The sequence below is a fragment of the Lemur catta genome, chromosome 14, assembly GCF_020740605.2.
Source record: "Lemur catta isolate mLemCat1 chromosome 14, mLemCat1.pri, whole genome shotgun sequence".
NCBI lineage: Eukaryota > Metazoa > Chordata > Mammalia > Primates > Lemuridae > Lemur > Lemur catta.
In genome coordinates, this window is record NC_059141.1 from 7,828,830 (window position 1) to 7,845,401 (window position 16,572).

A 16,572-nucleotide genomic window follows, 5' to 3' on the forward strand; every position below is an offset into this window, starting at 1 on the left:
AGGGATATTCCTACAAGTTTTAAATGTGTTCCAACAGCACATTTTATCTGGACCCTGAGCAGGGCCTCAGTTTCCCTTTCTATAAGGAGGAGCCTGGTGCTCACAGCGTGGTCCACAGTCACTGGTCCATGACATGAAGAGAACAGAAACCCAGATTTAGAAACCTTTATAGCAGTTTGATACGATAATTTTCTGTCTGTTAAATCTAGTAATAAAAAGTCCTGACTTTTTGGTCAGTGGTGCTCAACCAGGGATAATGTTTGCCCCCTCGGGGACACTGGAAATGTCTGGAGAAATTTTTGGTTGTCACAACTTCGGGACAGAGGGGTGCTACTAGCATCTAGTGGGTAGAAGCCAAGGCTGCTGCTAAACATCCTACAATGCACAGGACAGCCCCCACGACAAAGGATCATCTGGCTCAAAATATCAATAGTGCAGAGGGTAAGAAAACCTGGCCTTGAGTTTTGTTTCATTTTTCCGGTAAATCACTTAACTGTATTTTCACAAGTTTTGATCTACAATGAGTTAGAAAATAAAAAACGGGACTGGTCCCTCATGGATTGAAAAGGTCTGCACCAGACAACCCCCAAGAGAGGCTGGCGCTGGAAGCTCAGAGCCACTGTCCTTGGCCACCGTCAGTTACTCTGTGGGGAAACCCCTCTCAGGATCAGTGACGTCTGTGATGCCATCGGGGAGGTCCAGGAGTGACTTTCTTTCTGATGAACTCTGCCCTGAAGCCGTAAGTAACAGGACCATTCTTTGCACTCCTAGAGCAGATACTCACTGAAAACCACCCCTCTGCTACGAACAAGAGACGAGGTCCCTGCCCTCACGGGACCGCTAACAGTCTCGGACATTTTTAAAAATGCTTATTTATTTAGTAATAATTGTAGTGATTGCTAAGAAGGAATGTACAGATGGCTCTGAGAAAACAAACTAAGAGTTCCTGGCCCAGCGTGGGGTTCAGGGAAAACGTCCTTATGGCGTGGCAAATGTGCTGAGGCCAGCTGGCCGGCTCAGGGACAGAAACGTCTGCTGAAGCTCACTCTGCACAGAACCAGGATCTCTTCTAAGTGCTTACAGATAACACCGTATTCAATCCTTATAACAACACTGTGAAGCAAGCAGTATTATTAGCCTCCTTTTACAGATGTGGCAACTAAGGCACAGAGAGGCTGAGTAACTTGTCCACGGTTGCACAGCAGGTCAATGGCAGAACCAGGACACAAACCCAAGCCTGACCCCAGGAGCCATGCTCCGAATCACCACACATGGCTGTGTCCCAAAGGCTGAAGAGTAAGAGAAAGGAAGAGTGGCCCCCCCGCCCCCAGTGCAGGGAGCCTCATGATGGGAAGCCCTGACTCAGGAAGCAGTTAGGTGTTCTGGGGAAGCGCAAAAGGTCGCCGCAACTAGAGTGTAAAGAAAGGGGTACCATGAGGGGGCGAGGTGGGCAGGAGCCAGAGCACAAGGCCAGGCTGAGGAATTGGGACTGGATCCTCAGCCAGAGAACCAGCCCAAAGCTTCCACTGAGTGTTCCGCCACAAACAGCTGCCCTTGGTGTTGAGAGGAACGAGAGGGGAGAGGCTCAGGGTCAACGTCCCAAAACTACACTCTCAACAGGACGGGCCTAGACACGCGTGTGCCCACGCTCCCCGCTCACTCCCCATCTTCCCGCTGACCACTCCAATTCCCCAGGACAAGATCCTGGCGCCCCGTGACCACACCCAAGGAGAAGGAAGGTGCCAGCTTGGAGGAGGGAGGATGGCAGCACCTGTGTGTCTCTGTTGTCTGCTACAATTTGTAAAAGTCGAAACTACAGGCAGTAATGACTTTCCAAAGTCATAAAACCTGAGAGGAAAAGCAGAGCCCAGGAGCTTGGCAACACACATTGAAAGCCATAAAAGACTTTGTTTCCATTGTACTTCCAAGAATTTATTTTAAGGAAATGATGAAGGGTGTGGGCAGACGCTGTGATCGCGACAGCACAAAATCTGGAAACGACTGAAACGCCCACCAGCAGGGGACAGTTCACCAAATTAAGACACAGCCAGAGAACAGACCCATTTGCAGCTATTTAAAAAATAAGGTAGATCTTCAGGTATCTGCATGTAAACATGTTCATTATTAACTGAAAATAGGTTTAAAAAAAACTATGGGCAGCATGACCCAGATTTTATGTGTATGTGTGTATCAATACACATGTACATGTGTGTATATACAGTGTACACAAATACACACACGCACAGAAAGCAAGCGACAGGCTGGAAGGACACGCAAGTGACGTGGAAGAGCATGTTCCAAGGTGCTGATGGTAATTCTCTTTCAGTAGTGAAATTTGGAGTGTTTTTTTCTTCTTTGTGCAATTTATCTTTACTTTCCAGTTCCACGCTGAACATGTACTGCTTTCATAAGCAAAATAAACAAGAAAACATATTTAAGGAATATTTTAAGTGCCAGGGGACAACTTCAATTCATAACTCAGTGAAACTTTAAGAGACGGGGACAGTCAGAACAATGCCATCTTTCCCCCACTGCTGTCTTCGCGTTTTCCACTGCGAGCACCTAGACTCGTCAGCCTCGTTCCAAGGCGGGAACACAGCCACGCCTCACTCATTAGGCATTGCTGGGGAAAATGGAGTCCCAATATTTCCTATAATGGATATCTGCCAACGTATTCTACGTGACGGCATTTTTAGCTTAACTCTTCAGATGGAATTACTTTTCCCTCCCTGATTTTTTTAAACAGAGGATCTTGAATATAATTTTAAACACTTTCTCAGTGACACTCAATCATCCTAAGCAACTGTGATGTAAGTGAGGAAGTGTGCTATGGCACCAAGAACAGCACTCATGTATGAAGTCAAGGGGGCCGGATCCGAGTCCAAGCCCACTGTGGGATCTAAGCCAGGGGACTTCTCTGAGCTTTAGCTTTTCCGTCTGGAAAAGTGAAGGCACTGGACTCTATGATCCCTGAGGACTCTGACTCAGCCTGCCCCTTCCGCTCAGGCTGTCAGCTGTCACTTCTGCTCACCAACTCACCCACCTCTCCTTGCTATGTTATGCCTCCCAGTTTTCTGCTTCTAATAGACTGCAGACGAAGAAACATGGCTGAGGGTGTTAGAATAGTGTGTACATCAAGAGTCAATAAGCTCTGAATAAAGATCTATAAACCTCCCATTCCAAATAATTATAATTTTAAAATATATAGCCAGGCATGGTGGCGCATGCCTGTAGTCCCAGCTACTCGGGAGGCTGAGGCAGGAGGATTGCTTGAGCCCAGGAATTTGAGGTTGCTGTGAGTTAGGCTGACGCCACGGCACTCACTCTAGCCCAGGCAACAAAGTGAGACTCCGTCTCAAAAAAAAAAAAAAAAAGAAAGAAAAAGAAAAGAAAAAAAATATATAGAAATAATTTTAAAATATACATGTATGTAGATATATATGTGCATTAGGTTGTAATGTATATGTACATATGAAACTGACAAAAAAAGTCATCGAATTCACATTGTACCATCAGCTCCACAGCCTTTCTCGCTTCCCAGTAACCTGGTTATTTTCCAGATGGCAAAGGAGGGGAGAGGGCTGACTTCTGGGGAAGTGGACGGATTCTTATACAACAGCTCTTCTCAGAACAACTGTAAGAGGCTACAAGTGGTTTCTAAATTCTGCCGGTGGTGGTTCTGGGACTACAATGACTGAAATATTTTTCAGATTTTAACCACCAGCTGTTGCCACCAGCTGCTGGAGCCAGCCCACTATAAATTTAGTCAGGCCAGCAAAGGGTTGATTTGCCACTGGAATGTGAGGGAGGGAACGTGTACCATCATCAAGTGTTTCGCCAAAGGGCCATGAGTCACCCACTTCAGAGACTGGGACAGAACAGGCTTTGCCCAAAGAGGAAGAGGAAGACGTTCCTGTTCCAGCCTACAAAGCCCATACTTTCAGTTCTACACATGACCCCTGCCACAGGCAGAGCCCACAGCAGGCACCAGGATGCGTTACATGGCATCACACACGCCGGGGCGGACAGGCTACCGAGAGCGGGACACTGGGAAGTCTAACGCAAGAACTGTGAAGGCTGGTGTCTTTGTCCCGTTAGGTAGCTACAACCAAAGCCTATAGACCGGGCGGCTTATAAACAACAGAAATGTATCGCTCACAGTTCTGGAGGCTGGAAGTCCAAGATCAAGGCTCCGGCACTCAGTGTGTAGAGAGGACTCCTTCCTGGTTCACTGCTCCTTCTCACTGCATTCCCGAGTAGCAGAAGAGCCCAGGCAGCTCTCTGGTGCCTCTTTTATAAGGGCACTAATGCCATTCACAAGGTCTCCGCCCCGTGGCCTAATCACCTCCCAAAGGCCCCACCTCCAATACCATCCATCGCCTTGGGGGTAGGATTTCAACATATTAATTTTGGGTGGGACACAAGCATTCAGACCACAGCAGTTGACAGTGGAAGAACAAACTGCCATAGAAACACAGGATTTTTTCAGACTGGAGTGATGGGGAAGATCCCACAAGGGGAATAGCTGAAGCAAGCAAAGTGCTTCAATAGGCCAACGTGTGCAAAGGGCTTTCCAGATTAACAAAGGCTTCCCCCTCCCTCTCTCCCAGATGATTTGGCTGGAAAGCCACTAGGTCCCCCTTCCCTTCCCATGGAGGAGGTGGGCAGGGGCGGAGAGGAGGGAGGGGGCAGCAGTGGCATGGAGGTGACCAGCGTCTTAAGGACATCGTTACCTACGGGGAGATTAGCAAAAAGAATTAATAATAATAAAAGCCTTATCAAGGATAACGGGAGCCAGACTCTCACAGTCAGAGAAGGACTTGCACATATGGAAGGTGGTCGGGCTCCAAAGACCCCTCAGGGCTGGGCCGCAATCAGAAGTATCAGATAAATACAGAACTAGATAGCCTGGTGGGGTGTGTGCCCGTGTACGCACGCATGACTCCCAACGGGAGTCACTGCCAAGGGACAGCAGAACCACCACAAAGGCACTGCCACTGCTAAATCTGAGACTAATTGAGCATCAAAAAATATATATATATACAAAACTGACAGTAATGGATTATAACCCATTGAAATAAAGTAATAATCTATGAGTCCACAGAGATACAAATAAAGACATGAGCACATGAATCAGTGGGGTAGAGGGGAAAGCGCCTCCTTACAGCACAACCACCTGGTTAGTGCATTTAGGAGGAAAGACGCAAACAGAAAATCGCTGTTTAAGACCCGCCTGGGGGTGGTCATCTCAGGCAGGAGCCACCCAAGGTGCTAAGGCCGGTGGGTGGGGTGTAAGGAAGCAAAGGACGCTGGGGTGGTCTCTCAGTACCTTCCCACCGAACACCACCGATTACAAAGCAGAAAATGATGCCTTAACGTGGAGAAACCTGGCGGGCACTGACTGGGCCAGGTGTTGAACATCCTGATGGTGGCACAGTCCTGACCCTGTGTCCCCTGGGTGCAACAGCACCACTTCTGTGGAAGCCTGGCTGAAAACGGGTGCCCAGAGTCTGGTCATGAGGAAGCCACGTGAACACACGTTGAGGGACTGCTTCCAGCGTGGGAGAGCTGGACTCGTAAAGGTCATGGAAGGCAGGAAGACATGGCAGACTATCCAGAGGGATGGAGGGTCTGCAGGCACGACCCAGCTTGTGGCACAGGGTTTCAACTGGATTCTGGGTCACACGGAGGAAGGAACAGTGCTGTGAACCGGAGTGGGTTCTGAGCACTGGATGGTGACGTCCCAGTCGCTGGCTGCAGTGGCACTGCCGGACAGTGTCCTCGAGGGGGAAACACACAACTGGAGTGTGGGGGGCAGTTTTGTTTTTGTTTTCTAGGAGGGTGGCAGCTTCATGTCTGCAATTTGCTCTTAAATGATTAAAAAAAAGAGTAAGATAATAGATATATGTGTACATACCCATTTATATTTTGTATATATACAGAGAGAGAGAGGATAAATGACAGAGCACATGTGGTGAAATGTCAACAACTGGGGAATCTGGCTGAAGGGACTGTGGGAGTTTTTTGTACTATTCTTGCAACTTTTCTGTAAATTGGAATTCTGTAAATTGTATTCAGCAACAAACAAAGAAAAACTTCTAGAGCCAAGGCACGCAGGCAGAGAGCCACTCCCCAGCACCCGCAGAGCTCAACGTGGAGCTGGAGGACAGAGTGTGACACGTCCCCTTAGCACCATCGGAGCAGCGGAGAGACACACAGCTGGATAGCTGGGGCCAGGGCCAATGTGGGAAGGGCCTCAGAAGCTCAGGCCACGAGCCTGTTGTCCCGGAGCAGCAGAGATTTAGGAGCCAGTGGCAGAATATTCCGAATATAATGCTCTTGCTCCACTGGATCGTAATTAGTGGGAACAGGAAATGCAGGTGAGGGAGCTGACCCCGAACTTTGGAGCAGTTCAGGTGCCAAGGGATGCTGGACACAGTTCAGGCCATTGCAGTGGGGGCAGAGTTAGTCATCCCGGAGGCTTTGTGACGGTGACCCACACCGGGTATGGAGGGAAGGGACGTGGGCAACAATCAAAGATGATTTGGGTTTTGAACATCAAATTGGTTACAAAGCCATGTTATTAACTGCATGCCTTGCACATAAAACCTTAGACCTTCTGTGTTTTTACTTACCATTAATGAAGATTAAGGATTTACTTATCTTTAAACAAAGCCAGTTGTTCCATTTAAATAAATTGACATCATTCTAAGCAAAAACATCTATAAGTCTGTGGTTTTGATGTGCTACTTTTACTTCGTCCTAAGACAAACTGAATAATATGTAACTCTTAAAATGACCTTACAGCAACCCAACTGAGGCCGGGGCTCCCTGGAAGCCGCACGTCCCACTTGGGAACACTGACGTAGCTCTCACCCACACAGCCGGAACAGAGCCCTGTGCAGCTCACATCTGTTTGCTCCTTTTTTGAAAAGGGCAGCAAAGCCCGCCATAAATCAGCAAAGCGGAATCTTCTGAGATCTGCATCTTCACGAGCTGTGGCTGGTGCTGAGTGAGGCAAAGGTTAGAAGCCACGGCAAAGGTTAGAAGCCACAGCACAGGCACCACGACAGATGGAGCATACACTCAAGCCCTTTTCAGAGCTGCCCTTGGCATCGGAGTCAAAGCCCTCGTCCCCTGGGGTGAGGGGCGGACAGACCCCAGCTCGGCTGCTGCTTCTGCTCTGGAAGGTGGACGCACCAGCTCTGCAGCTCGGTGGCCGCCTCCCCTGCTCGGGGCACACAAGGCTGTGCTTTTTAGTTATGATGGAGAACAACTCCTCTTTTCTGGATCTGGCAAATGAGGAGGTGGGACAAACGTGGCCTGGTGTCCCTACAGGGTGGGGCTGGGTGGATAAAAGATTCCTAAGAAGAGAGGTCAACCTCTCCCAGCAGCAGAGGAGGAGCCCGAGACCCTGAACGTAGAGGAACTTCACCGAGGTCTCAAGCATGCTCATTTTGTTGCTGGTGATAAAATTTGAATATATAGGAAATACTGTCACAAATTTAAATAATTGCAATAAAAGTATTAAGGCAATAACAATAATTACAAGAACAGCTAACACTGGCAAGCGCTGGTATTAATATTTGCCAGGCGTTGTGTGAAGGGCTTCGCCCGCCCTCGCTCACGGAGCCCCTCCCCGTGGAGAGGACCAAGAACAGAGTCAAGATTTGGACCCAGGCCCAAGAGCACAGGGCCCGGGACATCCCACAGCACTCACTGCGCCAGGCTCGAGCTAAGGAACAGGAAGACATCGCCCACGGGACTCGGGGACAAGCGGCTTGTTGAAATGATCCTGGAGCCCAGGGCAGGGAAAACAGAGAGAGATTTTCCACTCGCAGATAAGAAAGTCCAGCAATTTGAAGATTTAGCCTTCAGTTTAAAAAAAAGGAATTTAAAAAATACATAGCCACTTATATTTGTATGGTCTCTTAGAGCTTTGCCAAATGCTGCCTTCTGTGCTTCCTCATCACCCCTGTGAAGGAGGCAGTCAAGTTAACTCAAGGAGTTAAGTGACACAGCAACGAGACACACGGTGAGAACACAGGCCCCCACCACTGACCCTGTCCTCGTTTGGAAACCCACGTTGCCTCCCCTGGGTCTTCCCTCCAGCAGGCATGCCACAGCTCCCTGTCCAGAGTGCATCGGCAGCCCCAGGAGGCAGGGAGGCGGTGGGGGCCTCTGGGGCAGGAAGAGGCGGCAGGGCTGGCAGGGGGATCACGACTCCCCCAACCCCCCAGCAACAGGAGAGGGGGCCTCTGCCTGCCCTGCTGAATCCTCAGCCCAGAGTCAGCAAATATTCACTACAATGAATGAATGGAGAGGTACAGCCATTGGGAGCCAATGAGCTTAATGCAACATGGTGCTTTGTAGCCACTTGAAATTACACACTTGCCCATTTCAATTATGAGCTGTGCTTTTCCCATTTTGAAACTAAACTTTTTTAAGGTCCTAAACACTTTTTGTCACTCCTGAGAAGCCCTGGAGCCTTTGCAGATGAAGAAATAAAATGCCACCCCCACCCTCCGTTAAGAGGTAGGACAGGTCAGGTGACAGGCAGCCAGAGTCTGGGGCCACAATGCCCAAGCCCAAACCCCACTCCAGCAATAAAGAGCTGTACAACCTTCGGGAAGGTCTCCCAGAGCCTCAGTTTCCCTATCTGTCAAAGATGGCAAGTCCTGCCTGGAAAGGGAGTGGAGAGGATTCATTGAGACCAGTCATGTAAATGTCACCATAGCAGGTGCCTGGCACATGGAAAGGGCTCCACAAATGACGGCATCAGTAAGACAAATACAAGAGGACGTGCTGTTTTCTGAACATGAAATACTGAATGTTCTGTTTCAAACTATACAAGCCCCTCCTTCCCGCCTCCCCTGCCCAGGTGTGCATACTCAGGTGTGCTGCTCCTCAGGCTTTATGTGAATATCAGCTGGGGCGTGGAGAAAGAATGAATACAAGTGGCAACAAGTGAAGGGAACCAATGTTATGAGCACCCAGTATGTGCTAGGCACCGTGCAATCACTGTGAGCAACGTGACAGTACAAAGTCTCTCTCCCCGAGGCCACACTGAGTTGAGCTCCATCCTGGCTGCTCCGACTCCAGCTCTCATAGCAACGGGACCCTACGGCCTCAGAGCAGCATCTGTCTCAATGACGTGCAATGAAAAGAGAGTGACACAGACAGCCAAGTGCAGTCTGCCTCCCTACAAAAAAGGGTTAGGACTAGGCAAAGACTAATTCATGCTGCCTAGCAGTTATGGTTCTCCTGGAAAGAGGCAGTTGTTTGTACTTTGAAACATTATTGGGGTCTAAGCATCCTACAACTTTGACAATGCATTCTTTCACAATTTCTACGTCACTGTATGGCTTCCCTTTTCCCCCCAAGTATATAAGCTACTTTATAAGTTGCTTCAGTGGCATTATTTCCAGGTCTTATTGCTGCTTGAAAGAATTGTCTTTGCTTTTGCTTTTCATCTTTTAATTTCTGCAATACAAACTTTTGTGCCTCTCCCCCTAATTTAAAATATTTGTGGTCCTTATGAGTGTTATAATGCTGATGAGCATTGAATTTCTTTAATGTTGATATTGCAGTATCACAAAGCAAGTAAATCATCTTGTCTTTAGCAGAAACAAGATCATATTGCAATTCCAATCTCATTAAAAAATCTGTTCTCTTCCTTCAGCGTTCTCTTGGTCTTCTATGACATAATGGGCTGTTCAGCAGACAGAATTAAAAAATAGTGTCGAGCTGTGGACTATTCACAAATTCCACTTCAAACAGAAACGCAGTGCACCGTTGTCAAAAGCTAATAACAGACTGGCATACTCAACCCCCATAAACTCTCACCAACCAGCCTTGGGATAGTGTCGCCAGTCTGGCGGGAAAGTTAGAACTAAATCATGAGCGTAGCAGTGGTCAATTTAGCCCTTATGGCTTCCTAATGTTCTAATTGTGCCAATCAATCTGGGAGGATTATTTTGTTGAAACTTATTTTAATCTTTCATATTTTAAATACCTTCATTTTAAAAATAAAATAAAAATATAAAAGACAAACAAATATGTATTAATAAAAGGATTTATTCTGTAAGATTAGGATTCAGTCAAAAGGCCGCACTTAAGGACCTGGAAGGCCACAGGTTCCCCAACCCTGGTTGGACTACTCAGTCTCTAGGGTCCCTTCTAGCCCAACGATTTCCTGATCTGAAACCCTGGGGCTCTAGGGTAAAGCCTCCCAGCCTGGCTGCAAAAAGACAGCTTGGAGGAGGCTGTGGGCAGCCTGGGCCCAACCCCTCAGCACAGGCCAGGCTCCAGCTCCCAGGAGACCTAACTGGGGGGAAGGAGGGGAACCTTCTTCCCCTCATATACAATTTAATCAGCCCTTAAAATTGGGCTACTGTTGTTCCCACATCCATCAGCATTAATGAGCCCAAGGACTGAGTTTTAAGACAAGCTCAAAGGAGAAGGAATTATTCCAGGAGGACAAGGCAGGGAGATGGCAGCCACTGTTCTAAAAAGATGAAAAAATAAACCCATCCAGATGCTGGGAGAAGGCACACAGTCTGGTGAGTGACAATGCAGTTGTCCCCGGATCAAAGCAACACAAAGTCTGCTGAATGGGCCAGCACCTCCGGGGTCAGGATCCCAGCTGAGGGCACTTACCTCTGAGGGTCCCTGGAGCCAGTGTCTCAGGGCCACAGGCGCACTGACTCCACCCAGGCACTGGGCACAGAGGGCACCAGACGCAACCTGGGAAGCCCACGTGGTAGGCGGCAGGGGCAGCAAGCACAGTACAAAGAGCTCAGCCTCCGGGCACAGATCCGACCCCAAATCCAGCTCTGCCCCCTACCAGCCAGGTACAGCCCTAGGCAAGTTCATGAAACTCTTTGAGCCACATATTTGTAAAATGGTGAAAAAATGCATTACTGGAAAAATTGTTTAAAGAAACAGGAGCAAAAAACATGTGTAAAATTCATAGAAAGTAGAACAGTAGATACTAGCGCTGGGGGAAGGGGGAAAAGGGAATTGTTTAACGGGTTCAGAGTTTCAGATTTACAAGATGAGTAAGTTCTAAAGATCTGTTTCACAGCAATGTGAAAATATACTTAACATTACTGAACTCTACACTTGAAAATGGTTATGATGGTTAAATGTTATGTTCTGTGGTTTGTTTAATCACAATTTTGAAAACATATGTACTCTGGGAGGTAGAGGTGGGAGGATCGCTTGAGCTCAGGAGTTCAAGACCAGCCTGAGCAAGAGCGAGAGCCCGTCTCTACAAAACATGGAAAAATTAGCCAAGCGAGGTGGTCTGTGCCTGTAGTCCCAGCTACTCAGGAGGCTGAGGCAGGAGGATCACTTGAGCCTAGGAGTTTGAGGTTGCTGTGAGCTTTCATTCTCACCTAGCCAGGGTGAGGGAGTGAGACTCTGTCTCCAAAAATAATAATGATAATAAAAAACATATAAAGCATAGTGTCCATCTCACTACAGATCCTCAAGAAACAGTAGGTATTCATGGAAAACAGCAGTAATAGAATGATATTAATAGCTACTGCCACCAGATGTTGTCTACCTGACACTTAATTCAGGCCAGAACCAGCTTCCCCTCAAACATTTTTAAGCTAAGAACAAGTAACTCGGCTCACAAACAACAAACTGAAGCCTGAACAAATGCCTGCAGTGTTTTTACAAAGACAAGGCAAAATTTTAGTTGTTTTTATTTTTTAACCTCATTCAGTCCTCAGTACTTAGCAAAGTCACAGATTCCCAATTCCAAAACCATACAAGCAGTAAAATTACCTCCTTACACTCTCCCTACCATGCACTGAGGTCTAGACTTTGAACAAGGAGCAAAGCCTTATATCCCCCAGTTCAAGAATGGAGATGAGGCCAGGCCCAGTTGCTCACGCCTGTAAATCCTGGCACTCTGGGAGGCCAAGGTGGGAGGATCGCTCCAGGTCAGGAGTTCGAGACCAGCCTGAGCAATAGCAAGACCCCCATTTCTACTAAAAATAGAAAGAAATGATCTGGACAGCTAAAAATATATATAGAAAAAAATTAGCCGGGCATGGTGGCACATGCCTGTAGTCCCAGCTACTCGGGAGGCTGAGGCAGGAGGATCGCTTGAGCCCAGGAGTCTGAGGTTGCTGTGAGCTAGGCTGACTCCATGACACTCTAGCCCAGGCAACAGAGTGAGACTCTGTCTCAAAAAAAAAAAAAAAAAAATGGAGACAATTCATTCACTGATCCAACAAGAAACTGCTGAAAATATGTTCTGCCAAGCACAACACTAGGCCCTGAGGATGCAGAGAGAAATGAGGAAGGGTATTGTCCGCCCTCAAACAGAGAGCCCCTGGCACATGGTTGACACAAGACAACCTGGGATCTCTAGAATAAAGATTCCTGGGCAAGGGGACTCGCTGGGGCAGACCAGCTTCAAAGTTCTGGCGATGAAAGGTAACATCTGATCTTTTCCTGTTCTGTGTGAAGCACAGAACGAGAAAGGAGGAAACCACAGGAAGCCCAAGGGTTGGAGGGAAGGGTGTCCTGGCAACAAAAGGAAGAAGGGAAAGGATGCTACTGATACCAACATGACCTGGTTTCTTACCGGCTCTTCCCAATTTGGAATGTGCCCCCACTGAGGGGACAGCCATGATGTGAAACCAACTCTCATGCCCTCAAGGAGCTTAAACACGGGAATGTTGGCCAGGAACCTTATATCCTAAATGACAGACACTGGGACAGCTCCTGGATCTCAGAGGACTGAGCGTGGACACAGCCACAAAATGAGGGGCCTCAGAGGGACTATGCATAGCCCGAAAGATGAGCCCATGGAGCAGCTGCTTTCTCTTTCCATTCATTCCAACCCAGATCTGCTCTCTGTGAGCAGAACTGACGTGAGTTCCATAGTCTTTTGTTTTTATTTTGTTTTCTAGGCAAAGGATCAATGAACAATTAAAAGGGAGGGTGAGGCCATGTACAGTGGCTCATGCCTGTAATCCTAGCACTTTGGGAGGCCGAGGCAGGAGAAGCATTTGAGGCCAGGAGTTCAAAACCAGCCTGAGCAAGAGCGAGATCCCATCTCTACCAAAAATAGAAAAAATTAGCCAGGCGTGGTGGCACACACTTGTAGTCCCAGCTGCTCGGGAGGCTGAGGCAGGAGGATTGCTTGAGCCCAGGAGTTTGAGGTTGCAGTGAGCTACGATGATGCCACTGTACTCTAGCCCAGGCAATAGAGTGAGACCCTGTCATTCATTCATAAATAAATAAATAAATAGGGAGGGTGACAAAGCAAGGGAGGATGAACAAAAATCGAACTCAGATAACCAGCTCATGGACAGCAGCGTCAAGGAGCAACTTCTAAATAAAAGAGAACTGCATTTGATAATATGTCTCCTGGTTTACATTTAAATATAATAACAATGCAAATAAGCTATAGCAGGTGTTAAGCAATCTAGCTCCCCTAATAAATCCCTTTGATTATGATGAGACCAAAAATATTAACACAACTGACTTTCCATTTACACAGCACTTTCCAGATTGTTTACCAAGTATTTTCAGGCACATGACTTCACTGGCCTCCAGAGCTTTGTGAGCCAGGGAGGCAGGAATAACTACTCCCACCATCAGTGAGAAGGAAAGTGACTCAGAGACGGTTCCTGACTTGCTCAAGGTCACACAGCTGGGAAGGGCTAAGGCAGGGACTCTGATACGGGATCTTTGTCTGTACTGTTCCTCCCCACCCCAGGAAATGTAAGTCTTGGGAACTTTGCTCTTTCTCAATTAGCAGCCCTGGGGACATTTGCTAAGTGCCAGGCAGAAACCCTGCAACATCCTGGACAGGGAAGAGGATGGAGCTGACACTCCACACATCTGACGTGAAACCTCCACTACAGCAGCTCCTGGGCTCTGTACTCCCCTAAGAATTTCACTTGCTTCTCTGCTCTATTTTCAGATGCATTGCCCTGCAAACTTGTGTTTCCCTAGGTCTTTTTCATGCCTCTTTGTTTCTCCCAAATGATTTCATAATCCTCAGGATATTTTGTCATCACAGTGAGTTGCTGTGGAAATGATTATTGAGGTTATAAACCAAGGACTGTGACCTCAGTGTGGAGAAGCAGAAAAAAACTCAGCCACCATGATGGATTTCACAGGCCTTGGTCACAACTGGAAAAACAAGGGGACCTAGCCCATCGGCCATCTCGTTGCTCCTTTGGCCAGCATTAGTCACTGACTTTATCACCAGCTTCCTAAACCTTCTCCTGATCATCTGTGCAAAAGGGGCAAGGGCCTGCTAGACCCAAACCACAGTGACTCTAAGAACTGTTTGCTTTTGGCTGTGGAATCAAATCCCAGGAGGACACATGCACGTAGGCACATGCTCACACACACTGGTGCTCTCCACCAAGCCCTCCTTCTCTCTGGCCTCATCTACACCCATAGCCTAGAGCCTGGCAAGCCCCGAGACTCCTTCCTCTCATCCTCCCAATTACACTTGCCTCTCCCCATTCCTCAAACCCTTGCAGCATCCTCTATGCAGCGGTCCCCAACCTTCTTGGCACCAGGGACCATTTTCATGGAAGACAATTTTTCCATGGATGGGGGCGGGGAATGGTTTCAGGATGATTCAAGCGCATTACATTTATTGTGCACTTTATTTCTATTATTATATTGTAATATATAATATAATTATATACCCAACCATAAGTTGGGGACCCCCGAGGGATGCTGTTGGCATTGGGTGAGGCAATTCTTGGTTGTGCAGGACTGTCCCAGGATAGCATCTCTGGCCCTCCCCCATTAGATGCCAGCAGTGCCCTTCCCAGTCACTGCGACAACCAAGAACGTCCTCCTATGTTTCCAGACATCCCCTCCTGGAGCATTATCCCCCACCGCAAAGTCTGCCCAACATGCATAAGCTCAGGCATCACACGCACAAGCACACAAACACACATACACACACACCACCTTAAAGGCAGGAGCTGTGTCTTCTTCAATTCAACCACCATCTACCCCCGGGGCCCCATGTCACTCTTGTGGACTGGCATTGTGAACCAGACACATCCTCCCTCAAGCAGTGTCTGTCTCCATAGAAGCAACAAACACAAATAACCACAACACAAAGCCAAATAAAACTAAAGAGGCGGTACAACTTAGTACAGAGAACACCAGGCCAAGTGTCTGGGGTCCTGGGCTGGAGTCCTACATTGACATTTGGCCCTGGCCAAGACCTTGGACTTCTTTGAGTCTCCCTTTGCATATCTGTAAAATGAAACCTTGATCTTTAAGTTTCCTTCCAGCTCAAATATTTTAAATGTCCAAGCACTAGGGAGACACAGGGATGGTGGCACATAGAGAGACAGGAACTAATTCTATCCAGGTTGCACGGGGGAGCAGCACCTGCCCCACAGATATCCGTAACACCTGTACAGGAACAACTATAACATGAAGCAGGTCAGACTCCACGGTCATACTCCTGAGGCTCAGGACAGAGACTAGCGAGAAGGCAAGACCAAGGACGAGGCTCTGGGTGGCTGGGTTGGCTGTGCTGTTCACACAAGGAGGGCGGCCGCTGGCCTATTTGCTGCTCCGACTCTCCCCAGAGGATGCTCGAGCCCCAGACACAGCCTGTGAGAAGGAGCCCCGTGGGAATCCACTCCCTTCCACTCGCTGCCCAGCACAAGTGGCCCCATTCTCAGGAGGCCTTCCTGCCGGGCCTGGGAAGGGAAAGCCAGCCACTCTGGGAGCGAACTCACAGTGCCATTCCCAAACAAAAACCCTTCCTGCAATTCCCATCAACCCTACAAGCACTGGGTAAGACTCAACTTTGATATCTACATGTGAGTCTGATGGATGAAAACCACCGATGAAACAGCCTCAGGTCACACAGCCCAGAGTCATTTCCAAATACAATGGAAACAGCTTTTGAAATGTGGCCTCACCAGAGAATCAGGGAAACGGAGAATGCAGATTTCTCTGCGGGCAAGAGGCACCTTCCTCTGCCACGGCACAGACAGGAAGCTGCCCTAGGAGCCTGGACTTCAGTGTGCTGTGGGCTGGGGCAGTCTAGGTGCACAGGGGCGCACACTTCCTCCGGGACGCCAAGCTGCTCCTGCACCCGGCCCAGCCGCCCCCGCCCCACAGGCTCCGCTTCCACGTCCCCTCCACAATGTCATTCTCCCGTCTTACAATTGGCAGAGCCAGAAGACAACGACAATGATAATAATGATAATGATGAAGCCATTTTAAAAAAAGAGAAGCCCTGAAGAGGAACACCCCGCATCAACCTCGTGCATCAGGCGCTCTGAGCCCGGAGGCGACTCCCCGCGTTTTGGAAGGTGCGTTTCCAGGACGCCCAGAGGATCGCTCTGCGGCGGGGCGGGGGACCAAGGACGCCCAGGGGAAGCTCGGCGGTCACGTGCTGCGCCCGATCCCCGAAGTGCGCTCGGCCTTGCTGACGTAACTATTCGAGAATTTAAAAGTCCCAAACTCGGAGGAAATCCAGCGCAGAGTTTTAGGGCTAACCCACGCGCTGCGGTGGCCCGCCGGGGATGCCCCCGCGCGCCCCAGTGAGAA

General features: G+C 48.6%; 1 protein-coding gene across 5 annotated transcripts in view; it reads right to left on the bottom strand.

Annotated features, from left to right (window-relative positions):
- TACC2 (transforming acidic coiled-coil containing protein 2) overlaps positions 1-16,572 on the bottom strand; it is a 172,721-nt gene that overhangs the window by 95,741 nt on the left and 60,408 nt on the right. The window lies entirely within an intron of this gene.